Source organism: Peromyscus californicus, unplaced genomic scaffold, assembly GCF_007827085.1.
Source record: "Peromyscus californicus insignis strain IS unplaced genomic scaffold, ASM782708v3 Scaffold_7__1_contigs__length_154581171, whole genome shotgun sequence".
NCBI lineage: Eukaryota > Metazoa > Chordata > Mammalia > Rodentia > Cricetidae > Peromyscus > Peromyscus californicus.
Genome location: NW_026294595.1, coordinates 2023453 through 2037682, shown reverse-complemented (window position 1 = coordinate 2037682; position 14230 = coordinate 2023453). Strand labels below are relative to the sequence as shown.

Below are 14230 nucleotides of genomic sequence, written 5' to 3'. Positions count from 1 at the left end.
GCAGGCCAAGACTGGGGAGTCAGGCCGTGGAGCGTCTGCTTCGTATGCTCCACAGCTTCGGTTCTTCCGTGGGAGGCGGGCCCCAGCTCTGTTCTCGGAGGCTGCCGTCACGCAGGGCCCTCGCTGTCCGCTGCCTGCATGGGCCTGAACAGCCTGTCTGCGCGCAAGCCGTGGTAAGTCCCTCCCGCCCAGGGATGTGGACTCGGCGCGTGGGATTCCGGAACGCAGAAAGCTGTTGGTTCCCCTCCCTTGTGGGTATTGGTGGTTTCTTAGGGAATCTTTCTTATGTGTTCCTAGGCCGATCTCTTGCCTTCCATAGCTTCGGTTACCCTGGAGGTTCACAAATCTCTCGTTAGCCTGAATACCTCTCTTGAGCTCCAGAGCCAACCACTTAATTTCCTGTTGATTTTCCAGTGTTTAGTGTGCCGTTTTGAATCAAGTTCGTGCCCAGACCTACCCAGCTATACTTCTTGGTTGGTGAAAGGAATCATCCACGTATTCTTCCTGATGAGAAAATTTGAATATCTTTCTGAATCCCCTTTGCATTGCCAATCCACTTGTTTGTTGCGTTATCTCCATTTATTTTATTTACCCTTTTGGGGGCGTTATTATGTAAAACATACAGACTAATGATCATTTTAATCATTTGCCAACCTAAAGTTAAGTGGCTTTGTACAATGTTGTGTAAACCACTACTAGTTATTCCCGCTTTACCTCCCTTAATTCTTTTGTGGATATCCACGTTCGGTAGCATCTGTTAAAAAACCTTTTGCCCATTGAGTGGACTTGCTGAAAATCAATTAGTTTATGAGAGTTTTTTGCCGGGCTGTCTACGGTGATCTATATATCCATATGCTAATACCATACTGCTTTGCAGGTAATTTTTTGCAATTATTAAGTGTGTCCTCCATCTTTACTCAAGACTGTTTTGGTTATTCAAGATATTTGGCACTTCATTTGAATTTGGTACCAGGAATTGAACCTAGGGCTTTCTTTGCGCTACACAAATACTATACTACTGAGCTACATCTCCAGCCCTACTTTCGTATTGATTTGAGGATTGATTTTACCATTTCTTGGAAAAGAGCTTTTGGAAATAGGGTTTTATGGAATCTGTAGGTTGCTTTGGATAGTATTACTATTTTGATGTCTTCCCGTCCATAAACACAAGATGCCTCTTTCTTTGGGTCTTAATTGCTTTCAGCAATGCTTTTTAGTTTTCGACAGTCTTGGTTCATTCACACGTTGTTGTTGTTGTTGTTGTTGTGTTGTTGTTGTTTGAGACATTTCTGTGTAGCCCTGGCTGTCCTAGAACTCACTCTGTAGACCAGGCTGGCCTCGAATTCAAAGAGATCCACCTGCCTCTGCCTCCCAAGTGCTGGGATCAAAGGTGTGCGCCACCACCACCCGGCTTCATTCAAATATTTTTATTGGAGTTGCATCTTTAATTTTCTTTTCACATTGCTTAGTGCTAGTGTCCAAAAAATAATTTAAAAAAAAAACACTGATTTTTTTTTAATGTGTTGGTATAACCCTGGCAATTCGTTTATTATTTCTGATAGTTCTCTTTTACCTCTTGATTTTCTACTATAAGTTGGTGTAGTCTATGAACTGCCCATTCCTAATTGAGGAATGCTACCATGAACAAGTGCTGTCTCTGCATCAGTTGTGATGATCATGTGCCCCATTCCTTTGTTGTATCGATGTCTTCCATTGATTGATTTCGCTGAACCACCTTGCATCCATGGGGTAGGCTGAATCCTACTTGGCCATGGTGAAATTCTTTAAATATGCTTTTGGGTTTAATATGTTTTTATTTTGTTGATTTTTTTATATCTAGTTTTCAGTGATATTGATCCACTTTTTTACTTATCTACAATGTATTTGTCTGATTTTGGTGTCAGTAATGCTGGCTGCTTAGAATGTATTAGGAAGCATTCATTCCTCAATTTTTTGCAAAAGTTTCGTTAAAAAAGAAACTTGTTAATTCTTTCTTTAAACATTTAATAGAGCTGGGCAGTGCTGGCAAATGCCTTTAATCCCAGCACTTGGGAGGTAGAGGCAGGCAAATCTCTGTGAGTTCAAGGCAGCCAGGTTTACAGAGTGAGTTCCAGGACAGCCAAAGCTGTTACACAGAGAAACCCTATCTCAAAAACAAAACAAAAAACATTTACCAGAATTCATTGATAAGACTGTATGATGAGAGATTTTCCTTGTTGGGAAATTTTTTTTGTTTTGTATTTTTAATTTTTTTATTTATTTTTATTTTATGTGTATTGGTGTTTAGCCTGTGTGACAGTGTTGGAGCCCCTGGAACTGGAGTTACAGACAGTTGTGAGCTGCCATGTGGGTGCTGAGAATTGAACCTGGGTCCTCTGGAAGAGTAGTCAGTGCTCTTAACAGCTGAGCCATCTCTCCAGCCCTGGGATATTTTGATTGTATAGAGGTACTGAAGTTTGCTCTTGAACCAGCTTAGGTTGTTTATTTATTTCAAGGGATTTGTCCTTTTGTTTTTTGCTCTCTAATTTTTGACATATAGTTATTACAATTGTCTCATTAAAAAAAAAAACTCTATAATGTTGGTAGTAATATATCCCTAGTTTCATTTCTCTTTTCTTTTCTTTCTTTCTTTTTTTTTTTCTTGGTTTTTTGAGACAGGGTTTCTCTTTGTAGCTTTGTAGACCAGGCTGGCTTCGAACTCACAGAGATCCACCTGCCTTTGCCTCCCCAGTGCTGGAATTAAAGACGTGTGCCACCACCAACCACCCGGCTCATTTCTTATTATAGTTGTTTGTATATTGTCTCTTTTCTAACTAGTCTGGCTGTCAATTTTGTTGTTCCTTTTCAGAATTTTTGTTGATTTTTCTCTTGCTTTTTTTCAACTATTTTTATTTTTTGTTTAATTTTTTTTTTTTAATTTTTGTGTTAGCTTTGCTTCTTTGTTTTGTTTGTTTTGATACAGGGTCTCTCTATGTAGTCCTGGCTGTCCTAGAACTCTCTATGTAAACCAGGCTGGCCTCAAACCCACACAGATCCACCTCTACCTCCCAAGTACTAGGATTAAAGACCATGCTTAGCTTGCTTTGCATTTTATGTCTTTTTTGTAGATCTTTGAAGTGTAAGGTCTAAGTTTTTGATCTGAGTGTTTTGTTATTGTTGGTTTGTTTCTTTTGTTGTGTTTTTGAATTTTAAAATAGGGTCTAGCCCAGACTGGCACTGATCTCACTGTTTAGCCAGAGACTGGCCCTGAATTTGTTATCCTCCTGTTCTACCTTTCAAGTACTGGGATTACAAGTATGCACCATCTACTCTACTGCACCCACCTCTGAGGTCTCTTTTTAAATGTAAGTTTAGAATTAAATTTCCCTCTGATGATTGTCATAACTACAGCTCATAAAATTTAGAATGTATGTTTGTTTATGTCTAAGTATTTTATAATTCCCTTTGGCTTTCTTCTCTCACCTTTCCTCTTCTTGTTGATTTCTAACTCCATCCTATTATGTTGAAGGAAGCTCAGTAGTTGGTTGTTTTCTTATTCTTTTGGCTCTTTGGGGGCTGCCACCCAGCTCCCAAATAAACACACACACACACACACACACACACACACACACACACACACACAGGCGAACGCACATGGGCGTGGGCTTACTCTTACTTACTAATGCCCAGCCTTAGCTTAGCTTGTTTCTAGTCAGCTTTCCTTAACTTAAATTATCCCATCTACCTTTCGCCTCTGGACTTTTTCCTTTTCTTACTTCTGTAGTTTTTTTTTTCTTTTTTTTTATTATTAAGAAATTTTCTATTCATTTTACATACCAACCACAGACTTCTGTGGTCTTACTGTCACTCTTACTCCATGGCTGGCTGTGTTTCTGCCCCCCTTTTTTCCTCACTCCTTGGTCTCTTTTTCCTCCTTCCTTTAATGTTCTCCTATATATTCTGTCTGCCTGCCAACCCTGCCTGTCCTTTTCCTACCTTGCTATTGATCCTTCACCTCTTTATTAGACCAATCAGGTATTTTAGACAAGCACAGTAACACAGCTTCACAGAGTTAAACAAATGCAACATAAAAAAATGCAACACATCTCTGCATCATTAAAACAAATGTTCCATAGCATAAACATATGTAACACATCTTAAAATAATATTCCACAGCAAAGATCCTTTATGTGGACTTGTACAATCCATTGGGGCTTGTTTTGTCATCTAACATGTTATCTCTCCTGATGACTCTTGGATATAGGCTTGAAAAGAATGTGTATTTTGTGGTTAGTGTACAGAATGGTCCATACATATGTGTTAACTCTAGTTGGTTTTTGTAATGTTCATTCCCCCACTTTACTTTTCTTCCATATGGCTATTCTACCCACTGTTGAACTTATACTTTTACAGTTGTTTGCTCTCAATTCTTTTGGTTTAGTTTGGTTTTGGTTTTTTTCCAGACAGGATTTCTCTGTGTAGTTTTTTGGTGCCTGTCCAGGATCTCCCATTGTAGACTAGGCTGGCCTCGAATTCACAGAGCTCCGCCTGGCTCTACCTTTGGAGTGCTGAGATAAAGGTGTGCGCCACCACAGTCTGGTTTGTTTTTGTTTGTTTGTTTGTTTGATTTTATTTATTTATTTATTTATTTATTTATTTGAGACAGGGTTTCTCTTTGTGGCCCTGGCTGTCCTGGAACTCATTCTGTAGACCAGGCTGGCCTCGAATTTAGAGATTCGCCTGCTTCTGCTGGGATTAAAGGCAAGTGCCACCACCACCCAGCTGAAAGACTTGCCTTGACTCATGGTTTCACAGTTTTCAGTGCATTGTGGTCACAAGGATGTAACAGAGCAGAGCAGCCAGACAATGAATGCTTGAGCTCTTTCTTCTATAGATGAATTTCTAAACAGTCTTATTAAATAAGAAACACAGAGCCACATACAGAGGTAATAGCCGAAGAGATAAGAGCGAATAGCCAGGACTAGCCTTAGCTCACCACCACTCAGTAGTTTCCACAGAGAGAGCTTCTTCTTGTCTAAACTGAGCTTTTATTGCCTTAATGTTCTGCCTTCTCATTGGCTCTAAGCCCAGCCACATGACTTCCTCATCACTGCCTGTCTATACAGACCTCCTGGTCTCTATGGTTGGTACTGGAATTAAAGGCGTGTGTCACCATGCTTGGCTCTGTTCCCTAGTGTGGCCTTGAATACACAGAGATCCTGCCTGCTAAGTGATAGAATTAAGGGTGTGTGTTACAGCTGCCTGACTTCTTTGTGTACTTAAAATGCCTTGCTATTTCCTCTGATCTCTAGGCAAACTTTATTTATTAAAGCACAAATAAAATATCACCACATTTCAGCACAAATAAAATATCACCACAAATATTATTTTAAGGTGTGTTATTGCACTAATCCTAATGGTCTTATTATAAAAACCCGGAGCCAGATATTGGGGTAAATGCTGAAAGATCAGAGAGACAAAGGAACAAGCCACAGTCACTTCTCACCTCACCACCTCCACAAATCCTCTGATTGAATGTCCTCAGCCAAAAGGGCCTACCTAATTCCTGTCTCCTCCCACTTTATATTCCTTTCTCTATCCAGCCATAAACTTCCTGCCTCAACCTTCCTAGTGCTGGGATTAAAGATGTATGATCCCGGGGTTGGGGATTTAGCTCAGTGGTAGAGCGTTTGCCTATCTAGCACGAGACCCTGGGACCCTGGGTCCTCAGCTCAAAAAAAAAAAAGATGTATGATCCCAAGTGCTGGAATTAAAGGTTTAGTGCCACCACTGCCTGGCTGTTTCTTTTTTAGACTGGATTAATCTCGTGTAGCCCAGCGTGGCCTTCAATTTATAGAGATCCAGATGGATCGCTCCCAAATGCTAGGATTAAAGGTTTGTGCCACCACTGCCTGACCTCTATGACTGACTCTGTCCTCTGATCTTCAGGCAAGCTTTATTTCTTAGATTACAAATATATCACCACAGTGTGCTACTTTTGTTTATGTTGCATTTGTTTAACTCTGTGACGCTGTATTATTTTGCCTTTCTAAAACACCTGATGGTCTAATAAAGAACTCAATGGCCAATAGCAAGGCAGGAGAAAGGATAGGTGGGGCTGGGAGGCAGAGAGAATATATAGAAGGAGAAGTCTGGGAGATCTAGGAGTGAGAGGAGGAGGAGGAGGACATCAGGGGCCAGCCTCCCAGCTACAGCCAGCAATGGGGTAAGAAAGGTGTACAAAAATAGAGAAAAGTAAAAGCCCAGAGGCAAAAGACAGACAGGTTGATTTAAAGTTAAGAAAAGCTGGCAAGAAACAAGCCAAGCTAAGGCCAGGCATTTATAACTAAGAATGAGCCTCCGTGTGTGATATATTTGGGAGCTGGGTGGCAGCACCCCAAAAGAGAAAAACCCCCAACAACAGGGTTAAATTACCAACATGGCAGCTCACAGCCACTTGTAACTCTAGTTCCAGGGTGCCTGATGCCTCCTCCTAGCCTCTGAGTGCCACTAGATACGCATGTGGTACACAGACATACATGCTGGCAAGAACACTCATATGTAAAAACAAAACAAAAATTAAAACCCCACCAAATAAGGGGGATGAGTGAGATCTTGATTTCTACAGTCACCACATATGATTCAAATGCCTTAATTTTCAGTAAGTTCAAAAATCACAAAGCATGGCTGGAAAGATGACTCAGTGGTTAAGAGCACTTGCTGCTCTTGGAAAGCGCTCAAGTTCAGGTCCCAACACCTACATGGCAACTTACAACTGTCTGTAACTCCATGTGCTGGTTTTGTGTCAACTTGACACAAGCTAAAGAGACTTGGGAGAAGAGAACCTCAACTGAGAAAATGCTTCCCTAAGATCAGGCTGTAGGCAAGCCTGTAGAGCATTTTCTTCATTAGTGATTGTGGGTGGGGCCATCCCTGGGCTAGTGGTCCTGGGTTCTATAAGAAAGCAAGCCTTTGGCAGCAAGCAGTAAGCAACGTTCCTCTGTGGCCTCTGCATCAGCTCCTGGATTTCAGGTTCCCGACCTATTTGAGTTCCTGTCCTGACCTTCTGCAATGACAAACAGTGATGTGGAAACATAAGCCAAATAAACCCTTTCCTCCCTTCGTTACTTTGGTTATAGTGTTTCATCACAGCAATAGTAACCCTAACTAGAACACTCCTGTTCCAGGGGATCTGATTCCCTCTACTTGCCTCTGCAGGCACCAGGCACACATGTGGTACACATAACATTCATGCAGGCAAAACCAAAATATATAAAATAAAAGTAAATAAATATTTTCTTAGAAGCATAAAGAAATTGTGAGGCATATAAAGAAACAGGAAAGTATGGTCCATTCAAAAGAAAAAATTAAGTCCACAAATTATCCCCAATTAAGCTTAGATAACTGATTTAATATTTAACAAAAAAAAATCGGGTGTTGGTGTTGATCAAACCCAGAGACCCATGCATTTTAGCCATATCTGACAAAGACTTTAAAATATCTATTTTGAGGTTACTTGAAAAATTGAAGTCATGAAAACAATATATGAACAAAATGAGAATATCATGAAAGAAAAATATTATGCAAAGGAGCCCAAATAAAATTCTGGCATTGAAAAGTACAACAATGAAAATAAAGTATTGATTGATGGGGTTGAATGGATGGTTCACTTAGTTGGTCAAGTGTTTGCTGTGCAAGCAGAAGGACCCAAGTTCAATCTCTAGAACCCACACAAATAAATCAGGCCTTCCAGTGAATGCTTGCAGTTCCAGTGCTGAGGAGGTGGAGTCTGCTAGGTCTGAGTTTAATGGCCAGCCAGTGTATCCTAATCAGGGAACTCCAGGCCAATGAGAGACCCTGTCTCAAAAAAAGAAAAGTACAGTACCTGAGTAACATTTATGATGTTCTCTGGCCTCTACAGTACGTGCTCACATACACTCTTGTACACACATGTGCATACACACATACACACAAATTATTGGAAGGGCAGATTTGAGCAAGTAATCAGCAAGTTTGGATGGGGGTGTGTTTTAAATACCCTCATCCATCTTCCTTGTGTGTAATTTGTAGCTAGAGAGTTTCTCTCCAAGTTCCACCTATACTTCCAGCCCGACTACTGGCCAATCAGCGTTTTATTTCAGTCAATCATCCACAACACTTGCGTTAACTTTCCTGATCTTATGCAGCCTCCAGACTCTTACCTCCCGTTTTGCCTGCTAGTATTACCAGAGTTTTCTCTTGAAAACACCAAATATAGCCAGGTAGCATTGGCACAGCCCTTTAATTCCAGCACTTGGGAGGCAGAGACAGGTGGATCTCTGTGGGTTCAAGGCCAGCCTGGTCTACAGAGCGAGTTCCAGAACAGTCAGGACTGCACAGAGAAACTCTGTCACAAAACAAAAAGCAGACTTTATATAGTCTATTTTAGTGCCTACCAATGTCACGTGATAACTTACATCATTCACAGAAAACTAATTTAGGGTTTAAGTATGCTTAACTTTTACCAGCAGGTGGCTTTGAAACCTCAGATCATATTAAGTACAGTGTATGAGTAGAATTTGGGGCTATTATAAGATGAAGTACTTTGGTAGGCAAGAGCCAGAATAGTAAGATCTCTGAATGCTAAAAGAAGGAAAATGCAATTCAGTCTATAGACACAAAGGTGCCCTTGGATATGTGAAAGGACAATAACAATATCGCTCTGTAGATCAGACTGGCCTCAAACTCAGAGAGATCCCCCTGCCTCTGATTCCCGAGTGCTGAGATCAAAGACATTTACCATCACTGCCCAACATAATGCCTGTTTTTAAAAAGCACTCTAGTTACATGATGAAACCCTGTCTCAAAACACCAACAGTAAAAAGATTCTGTAGGGGCTGAGGACTTAGCGTAGGTGGTAGAGTGCTTGCCTCTTGGGCAGGAAACCCTGTTTGATACCCCACACCACATATAACACCTATAATAAGATCAGAGGTCCAAGGTCATCATCTCCTTTATATGAGGCTAGCCAGGAATACATGAGATACAGATAGAAGAAAAAAAAAGAGTCCAGGAGAGTCTATAAACAAGCATCTTTACTATTTCAGTGTCAATATCCCATACTATACACAACAAGTAATACTATATACTAAATAATTGGCATTGTATCTAGTATCAGGAAACAAGAAGTCTAACACAACATCTTAAGTGAAATGTATTAGTCCAGAAAGTTTGTCTCAAATCCTTTGAACTTTCTGATACAGCTTCTACCTTGTAAAAATGTAGGATTTAGAAGACAAACTCAGTGACTTACTATAGATTTCTTGAAGCAAACTTTATTCAAATCCAGGAATTTTGTACTTCAGTTTTTCAGGTATCTAGAAAGAGCCATTCATCTTCAAATTGCACATTTTACAAACACCTAAAGGGCATAAGTAGATGCATTTAATGATCTAATAATTAGATGTAATAATCAGAAATAAGGTATGTAATATTAATTGAAAAAGGAGATTACTAACTGGTATGTTATTCCAGCATTTGGGAAATGGAAGCAGAAGGACCAAGAGTTTAAGGCAAGCCTGGGATACATGAGGCACTTTGTCAAAAAAAGACATCGGATCACTAAACCAATCTTGTCAACTGAAATGTTACCGTTGGTGGTGAAATATGACGTTCTTATTTGTTTTAACTTGTTTCTATTTTTTAACTTTCTCCAAACATTATACTGATTATGTAATAAAGTTTTATTTAAGAAAACTTAATTTATACATGTATTTTTGACTATACTTATGAATCAAGGAATATATGAAAGTTGGCTACTAAAATAGAAAATATTTTGTTAGGAGTTCCCATGGTTATACTTTCTTCCTCATATTATTTCAATACTTTAAAATAGGTATATCTAAGGAAATAGGAAACATCATCCTTGTCCCACTGGGAGTGTAGGTGTTTTGTAAAGGACAAGTCACAAAGAGGAACTGTAGCAATAAAACTTTTTTTTAAATTGCTTTTCTGTTCACGTTGTAAAGGACTCACTAGGAAAACAATGTATTTCGGATAATGAGTAAGTGGTTTTAGAAGTATAAATTATTGAGAGAGGAATGTAAGGCGGGCTGAAACAGGAGCTCCGCCCCCTTTCAGTCTGAAGTCTCTCTAGTGACTGCTCCTTTACTTCTCTGATCTTTCAGCATTTACCCCGATATCTGACTCGAGGTTTTTATTATTAAGACCAATTAGAATTCATGCTACAGTCTAGGGGGAAGGACGGCAGCAAGTGCACTTCGGGAAGGAGCCGTCTCCGTGGGATGCGACCAGAACAGACCCGAACATTCTGCCTGAGGCCAACCCAGGGCCCAGCTGCTTGATCCTGCAAAACCCAACAACTTAGAGGTGTTGGTGAGATTGCCCTACTGAACAACCTGCTCAGCTGAGATCTACTGGGGAGAGGTTTCAGAAGCCTACAGTCTGCAGTCTGAGGAAACAAGATCAGCTGAATAGTTGACAAATGAGCAAAACGTGACCTGAGAACACAAAAGAAGGCGCTGCCCAGCCACCGAACCAGATCACCAGAATCATAAGTTCACCCTACACCGACTGGGAACAGGTAAGTCCCCATCTCTGGACCAGCAGACCAGGTCTCTATCCCCTAGGCCTCAGCTATCAGAGTCCCAGGGACCAAACAGCTACCCTTCCCTGTTCCCTCCCCCACCAAAACAAAAACAAAAAAACAACCCCTAGGAACCCAACAACCACTGGAGCCATAAGCCCACCCTGCACCTATTGGGAACAACTGCTCCCTGAGACAGAACCCACTAATACTGATTGGACTAAGCTGCTCACGGAGAAACAGAGTCCAATAACACCGATTCGACCAAGAACCCCTAGTGGACCAAGACAATCAATTAGAAGTATAACTTACTAAGTCTTGTGTAGTAGCAATGCCTGGCCTGGTAGCAAAGACCTGTAATCCCAGCTACCTAGGAAGTCAAGACTGGAGGATGAAAAATTCAAGGCTTGATTTCTTTACAAAGTGAGTTCAAGGCAGTCTAGTGAGTTCAAGGCACCCTGTCTCAAAATTAAAAATAAAAAAGTCTGGGGTTATAGCTGCGTGGTAAATGCCTGAGGTCCTGGATTCAATCCTTAGTAACAACAACAAAATAATAACTTTTTAAAAAAAACTTGCACACTGCTTGTTTTGTTCTCGGCTACATTGTGTGTTCATTCCAGACAGGAACTCTAAACTTTGCTTTATTCCTGTTGCTTTGTATTCAGTTTGTAATACTTTTCAAATAAAATTCTCATCTGCGAGTCACGGTCTGAAACAGTCTTATTCCTTCCCAGTTTCTTCAGTCCCTGAAAGGGCTAACTCTAGGGAATCTGAAGTCTGATTTGTAGATTGGATTCTATCACATAATCTTCACAGGTTTGAGGTAAAGCTGAAGTGAGAAACATGTTTTTGTAAAACCACCTATCATAATTCCAGGCTCTGCGCGCCTCAGAAACGTTGGGGGAGTTGAGTCGGCCTAAGTTCTCCATAAAGGTGAACTTTGAGGCTCCTCCAGGCCCCTGGCTCCAGCTCCGGCCCCCAACTCGGGCTCTGGCTCCAGCCACAGAAGCAGGGTGAAGAGGCTGAGCCCTGCGCGCAGGCGCAGATCCTCCGGCAGGCTCCGAGCCCAGGTAGGGGTGCAAGGAAGGAAGCTCCGCCTCGCAGGAGCACGCGGGGCCTATGAGGTGGGGCGGGAGGCGGGCCGGAGGGCGGAAGGAGCCGCTTCACGTGAGCAGGGGGCGGGGAGGGGGAGGCAAGGCGGCGGGGAGGCCCAGGCGGCGGAGCCTCCCGGATGGCGCTCGGCGGTAGCAGGTCGGGTACGGTCGCCGTTCCCCTCCTCACTCTGGTCTCCTCACCCCGGAGGTGGGGGGCACTTCCGCCGCCCCGGCTGGAGCCCGGCTGCCTTCTCCCGCCGGGCGGGGTCGGGCTAGGAGTTGCGGGGGGCTTCCTCGACGGGCCGAGTCCTGAGGGGAGCGGAGATTGGGTGTGGGGAAGCGGCCGCCGAGGGCAGACGGCGCATGCGCGGGCCCTACCCTCTAGGAGCCCCTGCCCAAACCGGTTTCCCCTGTCTGGGTGGGTGTCAGCCTCCAAACCCTGTAACTGCTCCCTTTTGCAAGTCTCTCCCCTCCCAGCATAGCAGTTTTCTCTCCACTTTGTGTTTTGGTCTCAGTCTTGTTTGGGGATCTGCGGGTGTCCTCCGCCTCAGTTTCTCCTGTTGCCCACTAGATCGGTGTGTGTGTGTGTGTGTGTGTGTGTGTGTGTGTGTGAGAGAGAGAGAGAGAGAGAGAGAGAGAGAGAGAGAGAGAGAGAGAGAGAGAGAGAGAGAGAGAGAGAGAGAGAGAGAGAGAGAGAGAGAGAGAGAGAGAGAGAGAGAGAGAGAGAGAGAGACACTGAGGTTAGCTTGGGCCTTAGGCTGGCTTAATTTGAAAGACTTGCTCACTTTTAGTGTCACTCTGCTTTCTCTTACTGGTGTTTTCTGCCTCATACTCTCCACCTGCAATTAAAGTGTCTTTGGCATCGCACTCTTTCAGTCTACAAGAAACACCTGCCTACTCCAGCGCCTTGTGTCTTGATTTTTCAGCACCCTTCAGGGTTATGTGAGTCAGCCCCAAGGCTATCCCCAGGCTTCCAGGAGTGCGCTGTCCATTCCCTGATAGTAGTCAGAACCATAGTTTTGTCAAATACCTACATTTGTAGTCTGCACCTGTTGTTGCAAGCATAACCATACCTGTGGTACCCGAAGGATCCACTTATCTTGGAAACATATGTGCTAAGCAGACTGTTAAACTGATCATGCTCGCAGCACTCTTTAAAACCGTGCTCCAACTTCAATTTGAGATTTGGGTGTTTGGGAAAGTCTGCGGGGCGTGGGTCCCACTCCCCCACAGGAGAAAACTGTCTGGGACAGTTTCACAGTGTATTTGATATTTTCATTTAGATCAACACCTGTTTTTGCATTCTTGTGAATAAGAAGGTGATATAAGTACATGGGCTTCCAGCTGCGTTAAGAACAATGGAAGGTAGTGAAACTGTCAAACTGAAAAGTCATTTGGAAAAAAAAGCTTTGGTGCCAAGGAAGTGCATTTGTAACTTTTTTTCAAGGCAGGGTTATTCAGCTCACTGTCCTGGAACTCGCTCCGCAGAAATGCGTGCGCCGCCGCCGCCACCATCACCAAGCACGTATAACTTTGTAATGTAAGCTAAGGACCTGTTGTTTTAATATAAAATATAGATTATATTTTATATTGAAGATTTAACCAAAGCTTACTTAGGAAATGAAAATGAACAAAAGAGTTCTTTATGATCTTCCTTTATAGATCTAAATTTGAATTAAAATTTGAATGCATGATTGATTTGAATATATGTACATTTTAATTTACATGTCATGATCAGTGATTGAAATATGAGGATCATGAGTTCAAGGCCTGGCCTGGGCTACATACATATTGATACGTTGTGGTACATTTTCCAGTTTCTTCAACTGTGTTTGTGAGTGTGTAAGTCTTGAGTTTAAAAGCTAAGCAAAGCAATGCTGGACAGTGTGGTGTCTACCTTGGTGGTAGATCACAGAATTGCAACATTAGTCAAGCAGACTCACACAGACCCTCAAAACACAGTTGAAGAAACTGTTCTGACATAGGCTGTCCATAATTATCTTTGCTGCTTCCAAGACTGTCAGATATCATTAGGCTTCTTTAGCAAGTGAATAAATAAGTTACAAGATTCAATGTTTCTTGAAACTAGAACTCTGTTTACCTTCAGGTCCCTGTTTAACCATTATCTAAATCATTTTTGTACTTTGTATGTATTGCTTTTGTTTTTTTAAACAATTTTTCATAGTTAGAGCTTAAGGAAAGAAAATCCAGAGATAAGGAATAGATGTATATTCCTGAAAGGAAAATGCTACCTCACCTAAGACTGTTCGGGAATGTTTTCATTTCTTCACAAACTGGTTACCTGGTTGTCTTCCTCCACTTTCATCATTTTCTGGTATTGTTAGTCTTAAAAAAACATGTAAGCAAAGGAGTATTGATGGGTAATTACACTTAGATTGCAGCCACTGTGTTGACTTTAACAGCCTTGTTTCTTTTCATGTGCAAAGATTAACCAAATATGTAAGTGTGCAAGTCATGGCCTAGAAGTTTCCCTTCTCTTTCAAGTTGACCATAACACTCTGAAGACTCTCTTTCAGAGTAGAGTTTTGTAAAACCCAAGTACCCCTGTCCC

At 41.9% G+C, this 14230-nt stretch overlaps 1 protein-coding gene across 5 annotated transcripts in view; it reads left to right on the top strand.

Moving 5' to 3' along the window:
- Positions 1 to 17: 17 nt before the first annotated feature.
- Rabgap1 (RAB GTPase activating protein 1) overlaps positions 18 to 14230 on the top strand; it is a 129969-nt gene continuing 115756 nt past the window's right edge. The window contains exons 1-3 of one of the 5 annotated variants that reach the window (XM_052726610.1): positions 42 to 173; positions 10209 to 10561; positions 11441 to 11634. The gene's annotated coding sequence lies outside the window, so the exon portion shown is untranslated. Of the gene's footprint in view, positions 174 to 10208; positions 10562 to 11440; positions 11635 to 11695; positions 11821 to 11954; positions 12077 to 14230 lie in introns of those variants that run through there. The other 4 variants (XM_052726613.1, XM_052726612.1, XM_052726614.1 and 1 more) reach the window with 4 other exon arrangements.